Here is a 15,455-nt window from a genome sequence, read left to right on the forward strand (position 1 = left end):
AGGAGAAAAACTAATGGAAGAAATTATCACTGAAAATTTCCCAACTCTTATGAAAGACTTAAAATTACAGATCCAAGAAGTGCAGCGCACCCCAAAGAGATTAGACCCAAATAGGCGTTCTCCAAGACACTTACTAGTTAGAATGTCAGAGGTCAAAGAGAAAGAGAGGATCTTGAAAGCAGCAAGAGAAAGACAATCCATCACATACAAGGGAAACCCAATAAGACTATGTGTAGATTTCTCAGCAGAAACCATGGAAGCTAGAAGACAGTGGGATGATATATTTAAATTACTAAAAGAGAAAAACTGCCAACCAACACTATATCCAGCAAAATTGTCCTTCAAAAATGAGGGAGAAATTAAAACATTCTCAGACAAAAAGTCACTGAGAGAATTTGTGACCAAGAGACCAGCTCTGCAAGAAATACTAAAGGGAGCACTAGAGTCAGATATGAAAAGACAGAAGAGAGAGGTACGGAGAAGAGTGTAGAAAGAAGGAAAGTCAGATATGATATATATAATACAAAAGGCAAAATGGTAGAGGAAAATATTATCCAAACAGTAATAACACTAAATGTTAATGGACTGAATTCCCCAATCAAAAGACATAGAATGGCAGAATGGATTAAAAAACAGGATCCTTCTATATGCTGTCTACAGGAAACACATCTTAGACTCAAAGATAAACATAGGTTGAAAGTGAAAGGTTGGGAAAAGATATTTCATGCAAACAACAACCAGAAAAGAGCAGGAGTGGCTATACTAATATCCAACAAATTAGACTTCAAATGTAAAACAGTTAAAAGAGACAAAGAAGGACACTATATACTAATAAAAGGAACAATTAAACAAGAAGACATAACAATCATAAATATTTACGCACCGAACCAGAATGCCCCAAAATACGTGAGGAATACACTGAAAACACTGAAAAGGGAAATAGACACATATACCATAATAGTTGGAGACTTCAATTCACCACTCTCATCAATGGACAGAACATCTAGACAGAGGATCAATAAAGAAAGAGAATCTGAATATTACTATAAATGAGCTAGACTTAACAAACATTTATAGGACATTACATCCCACAACAGCAGGATACACCTTTTTCTCAAGTGCTCATGGATCATTCTCAAAGATAGACCATATGCTGGGTCACAAAGCAAGTCTCAACAAATTGAAAAAGATTGAAATAATACACAACACTTTCTCGGATCATAAAGGAATGAAGTCGGAAATCAATAATAGGCGGAGGGCCAGAAAATTCACAAATACGTGGAGGCTCAACAACACACTTAAACAACGAGTGGGTCAAAGAAGAAATTGCAAGAGAAATTAGTAAATACCTCGAGGCGAATGAAAACGAAAACACAACATATCAAAACCTATGGGATGCAGCAAAGGCAGTGCTAAGAGGGAAATTTATTGCCCTAAATGCCTATATCAGAAAAGAAGAAAAGGCAAAAATGCACGAATTAACTGTCCACTTGGAAGAACTGGAGAAAGAACAGCAAACTAATCCCAAAGCAAGCAAAAGGAAAGAAATAACAAAGATTAGAGCAGAAATAAATGAAATTGAAAACATGAAAACAATAGAGAAAATCAATAAGACCAGAAGTTGGTTCTATGAGAAAATCAATAAGATTGATGGGCCCTTATCAAGATTGACAAAAAGAAGAAGAGAGAGGATGCAAATAAATAAGATCAGAAATGGAAGAGGAGACATAATTACTGACCTCACAGAAATAAAGGAGGTAATAACAGGATACTATGAACAACTTTACGCTAATAAATACAACAACTTAGATGAAATGGATGGGTTCCTGGAAAGACATGAACAACCAACTTTGACTCAAGAAGAAATAGATGACCTCAACAAACCAATCACAAGTAAAGAGATTGAATTAGTCATTCAAAAGCTCCCTAAAAAGAAAAGTTCAGGACCAGGCGGCTTCACATGTGAATTCTATCAAACATTCCAGAAAGAATTAGTACCAACTCTCCTCAAACTCTTCAAAATAATCGAAGTGGAGGGAAAGCTACCTAATTCATTCTATGAAGCCAACATCACCCTCATACCAAAACCAGGCAAAGATATTACAAAAAAAGAAAACTACAGACCAATCTCTCTAATGAATATAGATGCAAAAATCCTCAATAAAATTCTAGCAAATCGTATCCAACAACACATTAAAAGAATTATACATCATGACCAAGTAGGATTCATCCCAGGTATGCAAGGATGGTTCAACATAAGAAAATCAATTAATGTAATACACCATATCAACAAATCAAAGCAGAAAAATCACATGATCATCTCAATTGATGCAGAGAAGGCATTTGACAAGATTCAACATCCTTTCCTGTTGAAAACACTTCAAAAGATAGGAATACAAGGGAACTTCCTTAAAATGATAGAGGGAATATATGAAAACCCACAGCTAATATCATCCTCAATGGGGAAAAATTGAAAACTTTCCCCCTAAGATCAGGAACAAGACAAGGATGTCCACTATCACCACTATTATTCAACATTGTGTTGTAGGTTCTAGCCAAAGCAATTAGACAAGAAAAAGAAATACAAGGCATCAAAATTGGAAAGGAAGAAGTAAAACTATCACTGTTTGCAGACGATATGATACTATACGTCGAAAACCCGGAAAAATCCACAACAAAACTACTAGAGCTAATAAATGAGTACAGCAAAGTAGCAGGTTACAAGGTCAACATTCAAAAATCTGTAGCATTTCTATACACTAGTAATGAACAAGCTGAGGGGGAAATCAAGAAATGAATCCCATTTACAATCGCAACTAAAAGAATAAAATACGTAGGAATAAATTTAAGTAAAGAGACAAAAAACCTATATAAAGAAAACTACAAACAACTGTTAAAAGAAATCACAGAAGACCTAAATAGATGGAAGGGCATACCGTGTTCATGGATTGGAAGACTAAATATAATTAAGATGTCAATCCTACCTAAACTGATCTACAGATTCAATGCAATACCAATCAAAATCCCAACAACTTATTTTTCAGAAATAGAAAAACCAATAAGCAAATTTATCTGGAAGGGCAGGTTGCCCCGAATTGCTAAAAACATCTTGAGGAAAAAAAACCAAGCTGGAGGTCTCATGCTGCTGGACTTTAAGGCATATTATGAAGCCACAGTGGTTAAAACAGCATGGTATTGGCATAAAGATAGATATATCGACCAATGGAATCGAATAGAGTGCTCAGATATAGACCCTCTCATCTATGGACATTTGATCTTTGATAAGGCAGTCAAGCCAACTCACCTGGGACAGAACAGTCTCTTCAATAAATGGTGCCTAGAGAACTGGATATCCATATGCAAAAGAATGAAAGAAGACCCGTATCTCACACCTTATACAAAAGTTAACTCAAAATGGATCAAAGATCTAAACATTAGGTCTAAGACCATAAAACAGTTAGAGGAAAATGTAGGGAGATATCTTATGAATCTTACAATTGGAGGCGGTTTTATGGACCTTAAACCTAAAGCAAGAGCACTGAAGAAGGAAATAAATAAATGGGAGCTCCTCAAAATGAAACACTTTTGTGCATCAAAGAACTTCATCAAGAAAGTAGAAAGACAGCCTACACAATGGGAGATAATATTTGGAAATGACATATCAGATAAAGGTCTAGTATCCAGAATTTATAAAGAGATTGTTCAACCCAACAACAAAAAGACAGCCAACCCAATTACAAAATGGGAAAAAGACTTGAACAGACACCTACCAGAAGAGGAAATACGGATGGTCAAGAGGCACATGAAGAGATGCTCAATGTCCCTGGCCATTAGAGAAATGCAAATCAAAACCACAATGAGATATCATCTCACACCCACCAGAATGGCCATTATCAACAAAACAGAAAATGACAAGTGCTGGAGAGGATGCGGAGAAAGAGGCACACTTATCCACTGTTGGTGGGAATGTCAAATGGTGCAACCACTGTGGAAGGCAGTTTGGCGGTTCCTCAAAAAGTTGAATATAGAATTGCCATACGACCCAGCAATACCATTCCTGGGTATCTACTCAAAGGACTTAAGGGCAAAGACACAAACGGACATTTGCACACCAATGTTTATAGCAGCGTCATTTACAATTGCAAAGAGATGGAAACAGCCAAAATGTCCATCAACAGACGAGTGGCTAAACAAACTGTGGTATATACATACGATGGAATATTATGCAGCTTTAAGACAAGATAAACTTATGAAGCATGTAATAACATGGATGGACCTAGAGAACATTATGCTGAGTGAGTCTAGCCAAAAACTAAAGGACAAATCCTGTATGGTCCCACTGATGTGAACAGACATTCGAGAACAAACTTGGAATATGTCGTCATCGGTAACAGAGTCCAGCAGGAGTTAGAAACAGGGTAAGATAATGGGTAATTGGAGCTGAAGGGACACAGACTGTGCAACAGGATTAGATACAAAAACTCAAAAATGGACAGCACAATAATACCTAAGTGTAAAGTAATCATGTTAAAACACTGAATGAAGCTGCATCTGAGCTATAGGTTTTTTTTTGTTTTGTTTTGTTTTGTTTTTTACTATTATTATTACTTTTATTTCTTTTCTCTATATTAACATTCTATATCTTTTTCTGTTGTGTTGCTAGTTCCTCTAAACCAATGCAAATGTACTAAGAAACGATGATCATGCATCTATGTGATGTTAAGAATTACTGATTGCATATGTAGAATGGTATGATTTCTAAATGTTGTGTTAATTTCTTTTTTTCCGTTAATTAATAAAAAAAGATAATTAATTCATTAATGAAGCTAATATTGGGTGGATGCCTATCCAATACATATAGTAAGCAATGTAGTAAGGGTTGAGAATGCAAATAAGACATCGTCTCTATCTTCAGTAGCTCCCAAACTCTCCCAATGCCAAGTTGACTCTAATTTGCATAAAATTAGTCTCAATAGGGAGTATAAGGCCCCAAATATGTTTTTCTTCAAATATAGATAAATGAAATGGGTCAGCTGCCTGCCAGTGATTCTCCATTTATTGAGAGTTTCTCCTGAGAAATTGAGGCCAGATCCACCTTAAGCGTCTAACTTCTAGCTTCTAACTTCTGCCCACTCCAATTCCCATCTTAAAGCTAGGTGATCCAGTTAGTGATTTCTTTACTCAAGCAGCTACAGTTTTTAAAGGAATCAGGGGTACTGCTGTCTGAAATTTAAAATCATTCTGCTGCCCATTTCAAGAACAAAACAAAGCTGCTCTAAATTCTCAAATTAGAGTGGGTTCTAACCCACCTCCTCATTTTGCCATTGTAATATAGGCCAGAATCTCATTACTAGTATAAAACTTTATTGTTTTCTGTGTTTCAAGGACTAAATTTAGTGCTTTATATACTTTATCTCACGTAATCCTTATAAAGCCTGGCTAAGAAAAATTACTCTGTCCATATCACTGACAGAAAACTGAGGCTCTTATACAAGGTACTTAATAAAATCTCCAAATGTACATAGTGTAGAAGAATTGGGATTGTTTTGCTAGTCTGACTGCCTCTAATATTTTACTCAAAATTCTGCTTTAAACTACTTGTTGGGTTAGCAGACCTTTCTTTTCATAACTTCTTAGGGCAATATGGCAGGCATACATGTCTGTAGATTGTGTTCTTGTCATTGTTCTACCACTCTTTTTCCTGCTTTGATTTATTTGGAAATAATTTATTATCATATAGAGCACCACAATAAAGATATATATATTCTAGCATATGATTTCAGTGGAAAATGTCAATAAGTGTTCTGCACTTGGACTAAATAATTATTTAGTGACTAATTCACATCCTAAATAAGATAAAAAGTTTGAGGCATTTAGAAAATATCCTTTTCTTTTACACTCTATGACATCATTAAATTCCTAAGATTTAAGCTTCTCATGTAAAACCTACTGCAATCTTAAATTATTCCCTTTTGTATTAGATACTTTATTTCCTACGTTCCCTATATTTCCTATAGTTATAGAGAATTTGGGAAAACAGACAGAATGAATTATGTTTTACCAAACTGTGTTGTGTTGAATTCCCTACCCCAGTACCCATACAATCACACTAGATACTAATTTCAGTAGCACTTGTTCTAGAGGGTATATTCTCATTTTGTTGTGTGGGATTTTATACATATAAAGCCCTGTGTATCCAGATGTGACAATTCCCCTTCATACTGGTTTTAATTTAATTTTGTATCTCACAAAATCTTCAAGATGATTTAAGGATTATATATCTTAACAGGTAGGGGGATAGAGCATTGAAAATACTAGAAACTCTTTCTCCTCTCGAAATTTTAGATTTCTTGAATTCTTCTCTCACTTACACAGGCATAACCTAACCACTCTCTTTAACCTTCTTACAGGCTTGTGGCAGCTTCTACCTAAGGGCAATCCTGACTAGCTAGCTCACACATTAAAAAGGGCTTGTCTTTAGATTGGCTTATTTGTGAATAATCATTTTAGATACTACTCTGTGAAGTTTGCAAGTACTAAAATTTTACAAGAGAGTAAGAAATGTTCTCTCTTCCATAAATGATTGTGGCCCAATATTTAGTAACTCTAAATTTAGATCCAAACTACAAGTTGGCAAACTGGGGCCCTCTATCAGCTTGCTCCACATTACTGTAAATAAAGTTTCATTGGAATGTAATATGATCATTTGTTTATGTATTGTCTTTAGCTGCTTCTGTACCATAATGGCATAAAGAAATAATTACTACAGAAACTGTATGGCCCACATGCCCTAAAATATTTACTAGCTGATCCTTTACAGAATAAGTTTGTTCAACCTGATCTGTGTGATATCAGGATTTACAAAGTGTTATTTTATAGGTGATCATGTGAAGATTTACATTTTGTTTCCAGAACTTAGTATTATGCCCATTTTGTAATGTTAATCTGTCTGCTAACCCCAGCTTCCACATGCAGTCATCGTAACTGATATGCGATGGACAGACAGTGGGTGGTAAAGAGCATGATACAGAAAGAGATTAGGGCCTTCTTGAACTTTGAAATCTTATTCTTCCTTGAACAAGTCCAACTTTTCTACCCGTTTTGAAAATGTACAGCTCTCAAAATCAAATGTTATGCTTCAACTAAGAGGTGTACTTAAGGACTGTTTTGGGTGTAAACACATATATCTCTTTCAAAACTAGCTTATTTTTATTTTTATTTATTTCATAGTGAGATTTGTATTTGAAGCTTTATATTAAATTACATTCATAATTCTCATTTAAATGAGAATGAATATGACAATTCAATAAATCTGCATTTAAAAGACTAGACGCATATAAAATATTCCTTTAAACATGCTTTACTTATTACTAAAACTCAATAACATTAGACAAAATAACATAACCTCTATATATGAAACACGTACAACACAGAAACTTCAACTGATTTTAAAGCCAAGTATGAGTTTCTTACTTCAATATTAATAACTTTTTGTTTGTTTTGTTGTTGTTTTTTGACCCTGGGGAAATGTACCATTAAATATAATGCCTTTCCAAAATTGAACCAATGAGTGTGGTGAATTTCTTCAGGGAAAGTGAATAGGGTACAGACTAAAAAACAATTAGAACAACCGTGACCTATTATACCAGTTCATAAAGCTCTTAAAGCTTGCAACCCCCACAAGGTTGCAGCATATGGAAGACAATCCCAACCTCTAATTTCCATGTAGTAGTAAGTGTTTCTATTATCAGACAGGCAAATGGGATCATTGGCAGACAAACAAATTACTATTGCACAGAGAACCTTAAAATGCATGCCAGCGCTTTCCTCATAGAATGTCCTGAGAAATTACTGTTACCCAAAACTTTTTATCTTTCTCTAGCAAGTAGCATGTGTAAAATGTACTCCTGAAATGCAGGTATTGAGAAGATAACACCATGCCTTCTGAAGTCACTTTCACCCACACATTCAGAGGCTGAGACATTTCAGGGCCTGAGTATTTGGTCACATTATATCATGTCACCTCAAGCCATGATATTCCCTATGAAATGTACTGCCAAGTCAACAATCATTTAATATGTGTGAACTCCTAAAATCTCTCAAACCCAGAATTTGTAAATTTTATCAATGAGTTACTTCTGCAGCAAGTGTGGATTCTGCTTTCAATAATTTGAAGTGAAATTTCCATCTAAGAGTCACCAGTATCATTTCCTTCCCTTTAACAATCCTAAGGATTCCTCATAGCATCCACAAAGATGCAGCATTCGTTCCTGCCCTATATAACTTTAGTAGCGAGAACAATATATGCATTATTTAATTTAACTGCAAATGGTTCTTTTTAGTATGAATTGTCTGTTTGGAAAGGATGCATAACAGAACTTTTAACTGCCTCCCAGAAGCAATGAAGCACCAGGCAGCTAAGATCAGACTAGTTACTCAGAGCAGCAAATGGGAAAAAACACAATAGGAAATGAACTTCTTTCAATAATCTCTAGAGAGTGCTGTGCTAAGGTAGGTATACCTGAACTCATTCACTGGGGTATTTGCTCTTAGGTCCCAGCTTTGCTCTCACAGTCCTTCAAGGTTCAAAGATGCCCACTGGATGCGTTTTCACCAATTCTCCTCCGTGTTCATTTTCTAAGGGACAACAGCAACAAAAACATAACTAAGTGAAGAGAGAAGAGACTTTGTGCTATTGTATTTATACATATAAAAAAAAGAGTTAGATTTAAGTATAGGTAACTGCAAATTAGGAAACTAATAAATGATTTTACTCAGACACATCATCATCATGATAAGAAGAAAATGCTTTTAAACATTTTGTTAATTTACTTGGAGATTCAAGATATTTAACCAATAAACATATGTCTAGGTTTGAAGGTAAAATTAAGTGCACTTAATATTTAGACCAATCAATTACCAGCCAATCTGTAAGATTACTGCCTTATTTATTATTTTGATATAATAAGAAGTAATTTAATAAGTATTTTAGATGTGTAACCATTTCTTGGAAATGTGTTTTTGCTCAAAAAAATATAGTCTGTTGGTAACAATGGTGATTCCTACTGTCATCTCATTTTTATCTTAGTAGAAAAACAACAAAAGAAATTATCTCTATTAATGTGAATTTAGAATTTATTCATTCATGATTGATCATGGTTTTCTGCAACACATTGCCTTAGTATTATGAAAGATGGACTACTCCAACTTGAATAGAAAATACCCACAGTATCACAAACAATACTGTAAAAGACAGAATTTATTTTACTTAAAAAAAAAAAAAAAGAACTAGAAAATAATAAACTGAAGAGAGCTAGGTGCCTCAGTTGTTGAAGCTATTGTTTCTGGTGCAGATCTCCAAATTCAAAGATGCTCATTAAATTGAGTCTATGGCAATAACAGACAAAGTGTTAATGGGCAGCAGTGGAGTGTGTCAGGAAAATGAAGAGACCCTTAGGGGCTCTCCATGCTGTTTTTGATCAGCTACATTCAGCAGTATTACCATAAATCCTCTAAAATATACTATGCTCAACTTCTTGCATGTTATCTCGCAATAAAGAAAATATTCAGAGTGCTTAGCAAGTGGGATATGAAATAAGATAACACGTAATTTCCTATGAAGTACACAGGCAGCCTATAAAATGCAGCCATAACAAATTTTATTATTTTTCTTAATAAGACCTTACTAAAACAAGGCCATAAAGAGAAGAATAACTCAAAAATATGCACATCGAGCTAGAAATATTTTTAAATTATCCTGAAAAGACAAGGCCAACACTAGAATGAATGTTAGTATGTTTGTTTTGTGTCAAAGCCGAAAAGAGTTTGGAGTTATTCTGTGATATTTTTAAATACAGTAAGCTTTCAATATAAATTATGATTTGGGATTTCATTTATAGCAGCATACAACCAACTCCACTAGAGGATCTCTGAGAAGAATGGTATATTTTGTTCGCCAATACCCAAACACACACACACACAGACATACACACACATGCCCAAGTGTGCACACACTCACATGCTCACACACATACATGTACAAACACATAACACATCAATTTTTAATACAAGGGCTGATGCAAATTAATGTTTAGTCAGTATACATTCAAAGCTATAAATGTTTGAACACTGGGTATATAGCACTAAGAATTGCTATACAAATAACTTTCTCCCCCAGAAGTGCATCTAAAGCTAAACACTTGCTGTGTATAAGAGTGGATAAAGTCAGTCTTCTCTCCATTCCATCTTTGACTACTCATCACCACTGACCTGAAAGCAGAAGTGGGCAGCTAACATGTATTGGCAGTAAGTGTCAGCAGATCAAGTCGAGTACACTGACATTCCTGCCTTAATTGCTTCCCTAAGATTTCTTATGGTCAAAAAGGTTTTGTTTATGATTTTGCTTTTGTGATGCATACATACACCTTTTTGACAAACTGAACCAGTGCTGTAAGATTAACAAGTGAAAATATTTCTAGCTTTTTTTTAATCCCTAAAAGTTTTATGTGAGATTGGTTAAAAAATAAGGAACATGTTTTAACAGTACCTCTTCCTCAGACTAATGTCATTGAATAATAAGAGCCAGACAACTACCTGACAGAAATCTACTTCATAAACCTCAGTTAAGAGAAGGTAAAATTTCATTATGAAGGTGAACATGATTGAAAGGTGTTGTATAGACCAATGTGGTCCACTGATTAACATTAGAAATATAAATAAGTTTTTGCATGAACTGCTTCAAAAGTATGAATATTGTACAAAAAGTGTGTAAGTGCAGGGTATGGGGGGAAACTATTATTGCATGCTATGAACTATGCTTAACAGAAAAACATCAGCAGTACCACAGCAGCACCAGGGGTAAATATTGGGAGGAAGAACAAGAGTTAAGGGGCGGTTTAGACTATTTGTTGAGGGTGTGTTTATTGGTTATCTTTCTTTTGGGAACAATGAAATTATCTAAAATTGAGAGTGTTGATGGACGGTTGACTTTGGACATTATACAAGATGCCTAATGAATGGAGGTGGCTGAAGGATGCACTGACTGAGAAGTAGACTGGTGTACAATGGTGTATACATATGATCAAATATTACAATATTTGCATATGCATATGATCAAAAAGGAACGAAGTTGTGAGGCATGCAACATTGTGAATGAATCTGTAGGACACTGAGTGTGGTAAAATAAGCCAGAAACAAAAGAGCAATTGTGTATGGTCTTCTTTAGAAAATGCTTATAAGAAAGCAGCGAACCAGATTGGAAGCTCTTATAGTAGTCACATTTAGTCCAGAGCAGTAATTGCTATTTCTGGATTTTGAGAGCCTGTTTTATATATGCATAACCTGGTATTAAGAGATAATAATGAAGCCGATCAGGTCGGGATTAAGGTAATTCAGAATACAGGGGTAATGAATACATTATCCATATTCTAGAACCTCATCTACTCTTTGAAACCAAAGGAAGAAAGATTTATTTTGTCCAAAACCTAGGTTTTCTGTAGCACATAATCTAACTCAAACTGCCTGGATAGATCATTTAAACAATCCAAACACAGGGAGCCCAGAATAAGAATGAGGGCGTTTAATCCTGTAAAGCTTAATGTAATGCCTGGATACATCCCAAAGTGTATTAAGCAGATAATCAAAAGTACTGGCAAAGTTTCTTGAGGGATGGGAGAAAAATATGGAACTATTAAACTTTACCACTGGGGAAACCCCTGATACTGTGTCAAACATAAGGAACACCAAATCAATAGAATAAACCCTTGATCTTGAGGCTTACTCTTGCGAAGCTTATGTAGGTAGTGGAGAAGCTTAGCCTACCTATAGGTATGCCCAAGAGTTACTTCTGGAAGACCTCTTTTGTTGCTCAGATGTGGCCTCAACCCCTCTAAGCCCAACTCAACAAGTGAAATCAGTGCCCTCCCCACTATGTGGGACATGATATCCAGGGTGAATGTCTTCCTGGTGGTGTGAGTCTGACCCTGGTACCATGAGATCAACAATGCCATCCTGACCAAAAGAGGGAAAAGAAGTGTAACAAATAAGGTATCAGTGGCTGAGAGAGTCCAAATAGAGTCGAGAGGTTACTGTGGAGGTCACTCTTATCCAAATTTCAGTTAGACATTGCTACCTACCACAACTTGCCAAAACCCACCAAAACAATTCCATCCAATCCTAAAGAACATCTAGGGCAATATATAAGATTCTGCAAAGGTTCCATGCACTGGGGTAACTTTTCAGAAACCTACAATCTCCAGATGGGTCTCTGGACCAGATAAGTCCTGAAATGCAGAAGGGCCAGCCTCTCCAGAACATCAACCAGTTCTATCCCCTAATTCCATCTTATCGACAGCCTCTTCCAACATGAAAAAGTTAGAATGGGCATAGCCCAAATACCCCAAAGAGTGAGAGAAAGATCAAAGTTGATGATAAAGTTATACAGAGAAGGTAGGCTTTAACAAATGAGTATGATTGCTGAATTATTATATTGATATTTTAGTCTCCAGTATCTTAGAGAAGCTAGAAGTAAAAACCTAAAATAGTGAAATTGTAACTCATACCAAACTCTGATATCTGTTCTATAACTGTTGCATTGTGGTTTGAAATTTATTGATTTTATATATGTTATTTTTTACAAAATAGAAAAAAGTCAATTGTGATAATAAAAAATATACATATTCCTTCTAGCCTCCAGTGTTCTGGAGCAGCTAGAAGGAAAAATCTGAGACGATGGAATGGTAGCCCGTGACAAACTCTGGGATCTACTGTTGAAGAGTGCTTTGAAAATTACTGCTTTTTTTCTTTCTTTGCCTTGTATATATATTAAATTATACTATAAAAAAAGTTAAAGAAAAATATTTTTAAAAAAAGAGAAGGTAAAATATTTCTCAGGGAACTGACACAAAGCTTTAGATGAGACTTACTGTAATTAATCCAAAGGACCACTGAGCATTTTTCCCCCCTGGACACTATTGCAATACTGTCTGAAGTGGAGAACCACTTTTTAAAACGTCTTCGGCATGATGAAATGTGGGATCCATAATTTCACAGCAGTTTTCGCATTTGTCCTCCCTGTGCCTGTACCTGTATCTCCTAGTGTTCTGCTGATTGTTTTAACCTGTCTATAACTATTAAGAGACCAACAGGTCTCATAGAGACTATTTTGAGATGGATAAATGGCTTACACTGACTAGTAAATGGTGGGTTCTCTATCAGTCTTTCCAGATGAACAAAGTGATGATGTTTCCTTTAATTCCAAACTTAGGATATTTCAGAAAACTCATTCCCTTGCTTGCATTCTTTGTTTCTGAATGTCTCGTGAGAGCATGACTAAATTTCTGGTTTGCTGTGAAATTTTAAAAAATGTCCATTTTCAGTTTTTTGAGAAAAGAAAGATGATCATTTTCAGAAGATTGAGATGACAAGATAGGAGGGAGAAATATGTAAGAAAAAAGGTAAAAAAAAATGATATCTTGAGAAAAAATAAAAAATCAGAAGTGATGAATGCAGAATTTTAAATCAGTCTTTTCAATTTTAAATACTTTTGCACCTCTTCTTTGTGTGTTTTGCTATTCAAATTAATTACATATGTGTCTGAGGACTTCAATTATTCAGTGTTATAATTCATTTTTGGACAATTAAGAAGATACAAGTCTAGTTTCTATACAAGGATTTCTCACTCTCAATATTTCCCTTGAACTTTCTATGAAATACTCAGAATGACATCTTTAACTACACTTCTAAATAATGTACACTTCTGAACAATGTACACTTCTAAATAATTCCAACATGAAAGCAAACATCATAAAAATACATTAATAAATGTAATTTATAATTTTGAGCTACTTATAGATAAGTCTTTTTATGCAATTTAACTACTAGCCATGTTCTGATTATTTGATATATTCAAGCTTAGTTAGATGAATAACCTAAAACTAACCATTTCATTCGCTCTAGAAACTAACACTGGAAAGGGAACCATTCTCACCGTGGGTTTTTAGAAAGCACTAGTAGGTGTCTCGATGTAGAGGAAAGGAAATCTGAGGAGATGATGTGGAGAGCAGGACTCTCATACAGAGTTGTGTAAATGTAAATTGGAAAAACTTTGTTGTAGGGAATTTGGCAAGGTGGAAGAAAATTTAATATGTGCATACTTTTTAACCTAAAAATTCCTGTCCCTGGTATTTATCCTACCCAATATATATTAAGTAATCCATGCACAAAGATGCATGTATAAAAATTTCAGTGCAATATTATGTATAATTAAAAATCATCAGTGGTCAAATTATTAGATTACTTATGGTAATAAACAATCAGGTTATGGACTACCTTGTAGATCTTCAGAAGATTAGGATTGTTTTATGTGTATTGAAAAAGCAGGATTATCAAGATGTTTGACAGAGTAATCAAAAGAATGGTGCACACTAGTTTCTTAATGATATATTTTATATCCACATGTGTATATTTGTAAATACATAGAACAAAAAATATTTTAAAAGGATACACAACAATGATTAGCAGAGATTACCTTCAGAAAAGGAGCAAGATTTTGAGAGTTAAGGGAGACTTTCATTTTTTACCTTAAATCTTCTAATTGTTTAATAGTTTACTGTGCAAGTAAATTCATATAATAGTTATGTAATGAAATTTTAGTTATAAGATCCTTTAAAAAATTATGTCATTTGCTGCAAAAAATTAACAAATTTGGTTAAAAAAAATGTATCTTCCTGAGCTCATGTAAAGAATATAAGCAACCTGAACTCCACAGAAACTTAAACTATGCATTGTTTTGCAGTGCAGTTTATAACTGGTCCTGGTATCTGCTTACTGTTTACACACCAATAAACAATATTATAAGGAAATCACATTTAGGCCCAATTAGATCATTCAAGTTCATTAAAAAAAAGTAAGAAACTTCTATATTAAACAAAATGATATAGAAAGGCAATTAAAAACAGAGGCAATTAAAATAAAAGCCAATCAATGATGTGTCAGAAAGGGGATGGCTGCCTTTGACACTTAGAGTCCTTTCTCAGGCATGCCGAGCAAGCATACAATCTATAAGCAATCTGATCATGTGGGAGGCTTTTTTTTAATATCAAATTAGGGTTGGCTATCAGCCTACTACTCATTTATTAAGAATTTATTACCAAAAGGCATGACCCCACCAATAAACAGAGAAATAGAATGACTTCTGGAATCACTGAATATTTGAGCTGAAAGTAATCTTAAAGATGATTTAGCATGCCTCTTCATTTCCAGATTTGAACACTAAAGTCCAGTGAAGCTAAGTAACTTACCCAAGGTTATATGGAAAGTAAGTAGAAGATCCAGGACAAGTATCCAAGTACACTATCTCCTTCCTCTCTCCCCTACCCCATTACATGAAAAAAATTATATAGAAATATAATAATTAGTTTCAGTTAATTTTATTAATAATAACAAGCTTTAGTTTT

At 34.6% G+C, this 15,455-nt stretch overlaps 1 protein-coding gene across 5 annotated transcripts in view; it reads right to left on the bottom strand.

The window, feature by feature from the left end:
* The window catches only part of MYT1L (myelin transcription factor 1 like), a 625,705-nt gene that overhangs the window by 431,405 nt on the left and 178,845 nt on the right, over positions 1 to 15,455 (bottom strand). For all 5 annotated transcript variants that reach the window (XM_077153065.1, XM_077153068.1, XM_077153066.1 and 2 more), the window contains one exon: positions 8,522 to 8,637. The gene's annotated coding sequence lies outside the window, so the exon portion shown is untranslated. The remainder of the gene's footprint in view (positions 1 to 8,521; positions 8,638 to 15,455) is intronic.

The sequence above is a fragment of the Tamandua tetradactyla genome, chromosome 3 (assembly GCF_023851605.1).
Source record: "Tamandua tetradactyla isolate mTamTet1 chromosome 3, mTamTet1.pri, whole genome shotgun sequence".
NCBI lineage: Eukaryota > Metazoa > Chordata > Mammalia > Pilosa > Myrmecophagidae > Tamandua > Tamandua tetradactyla.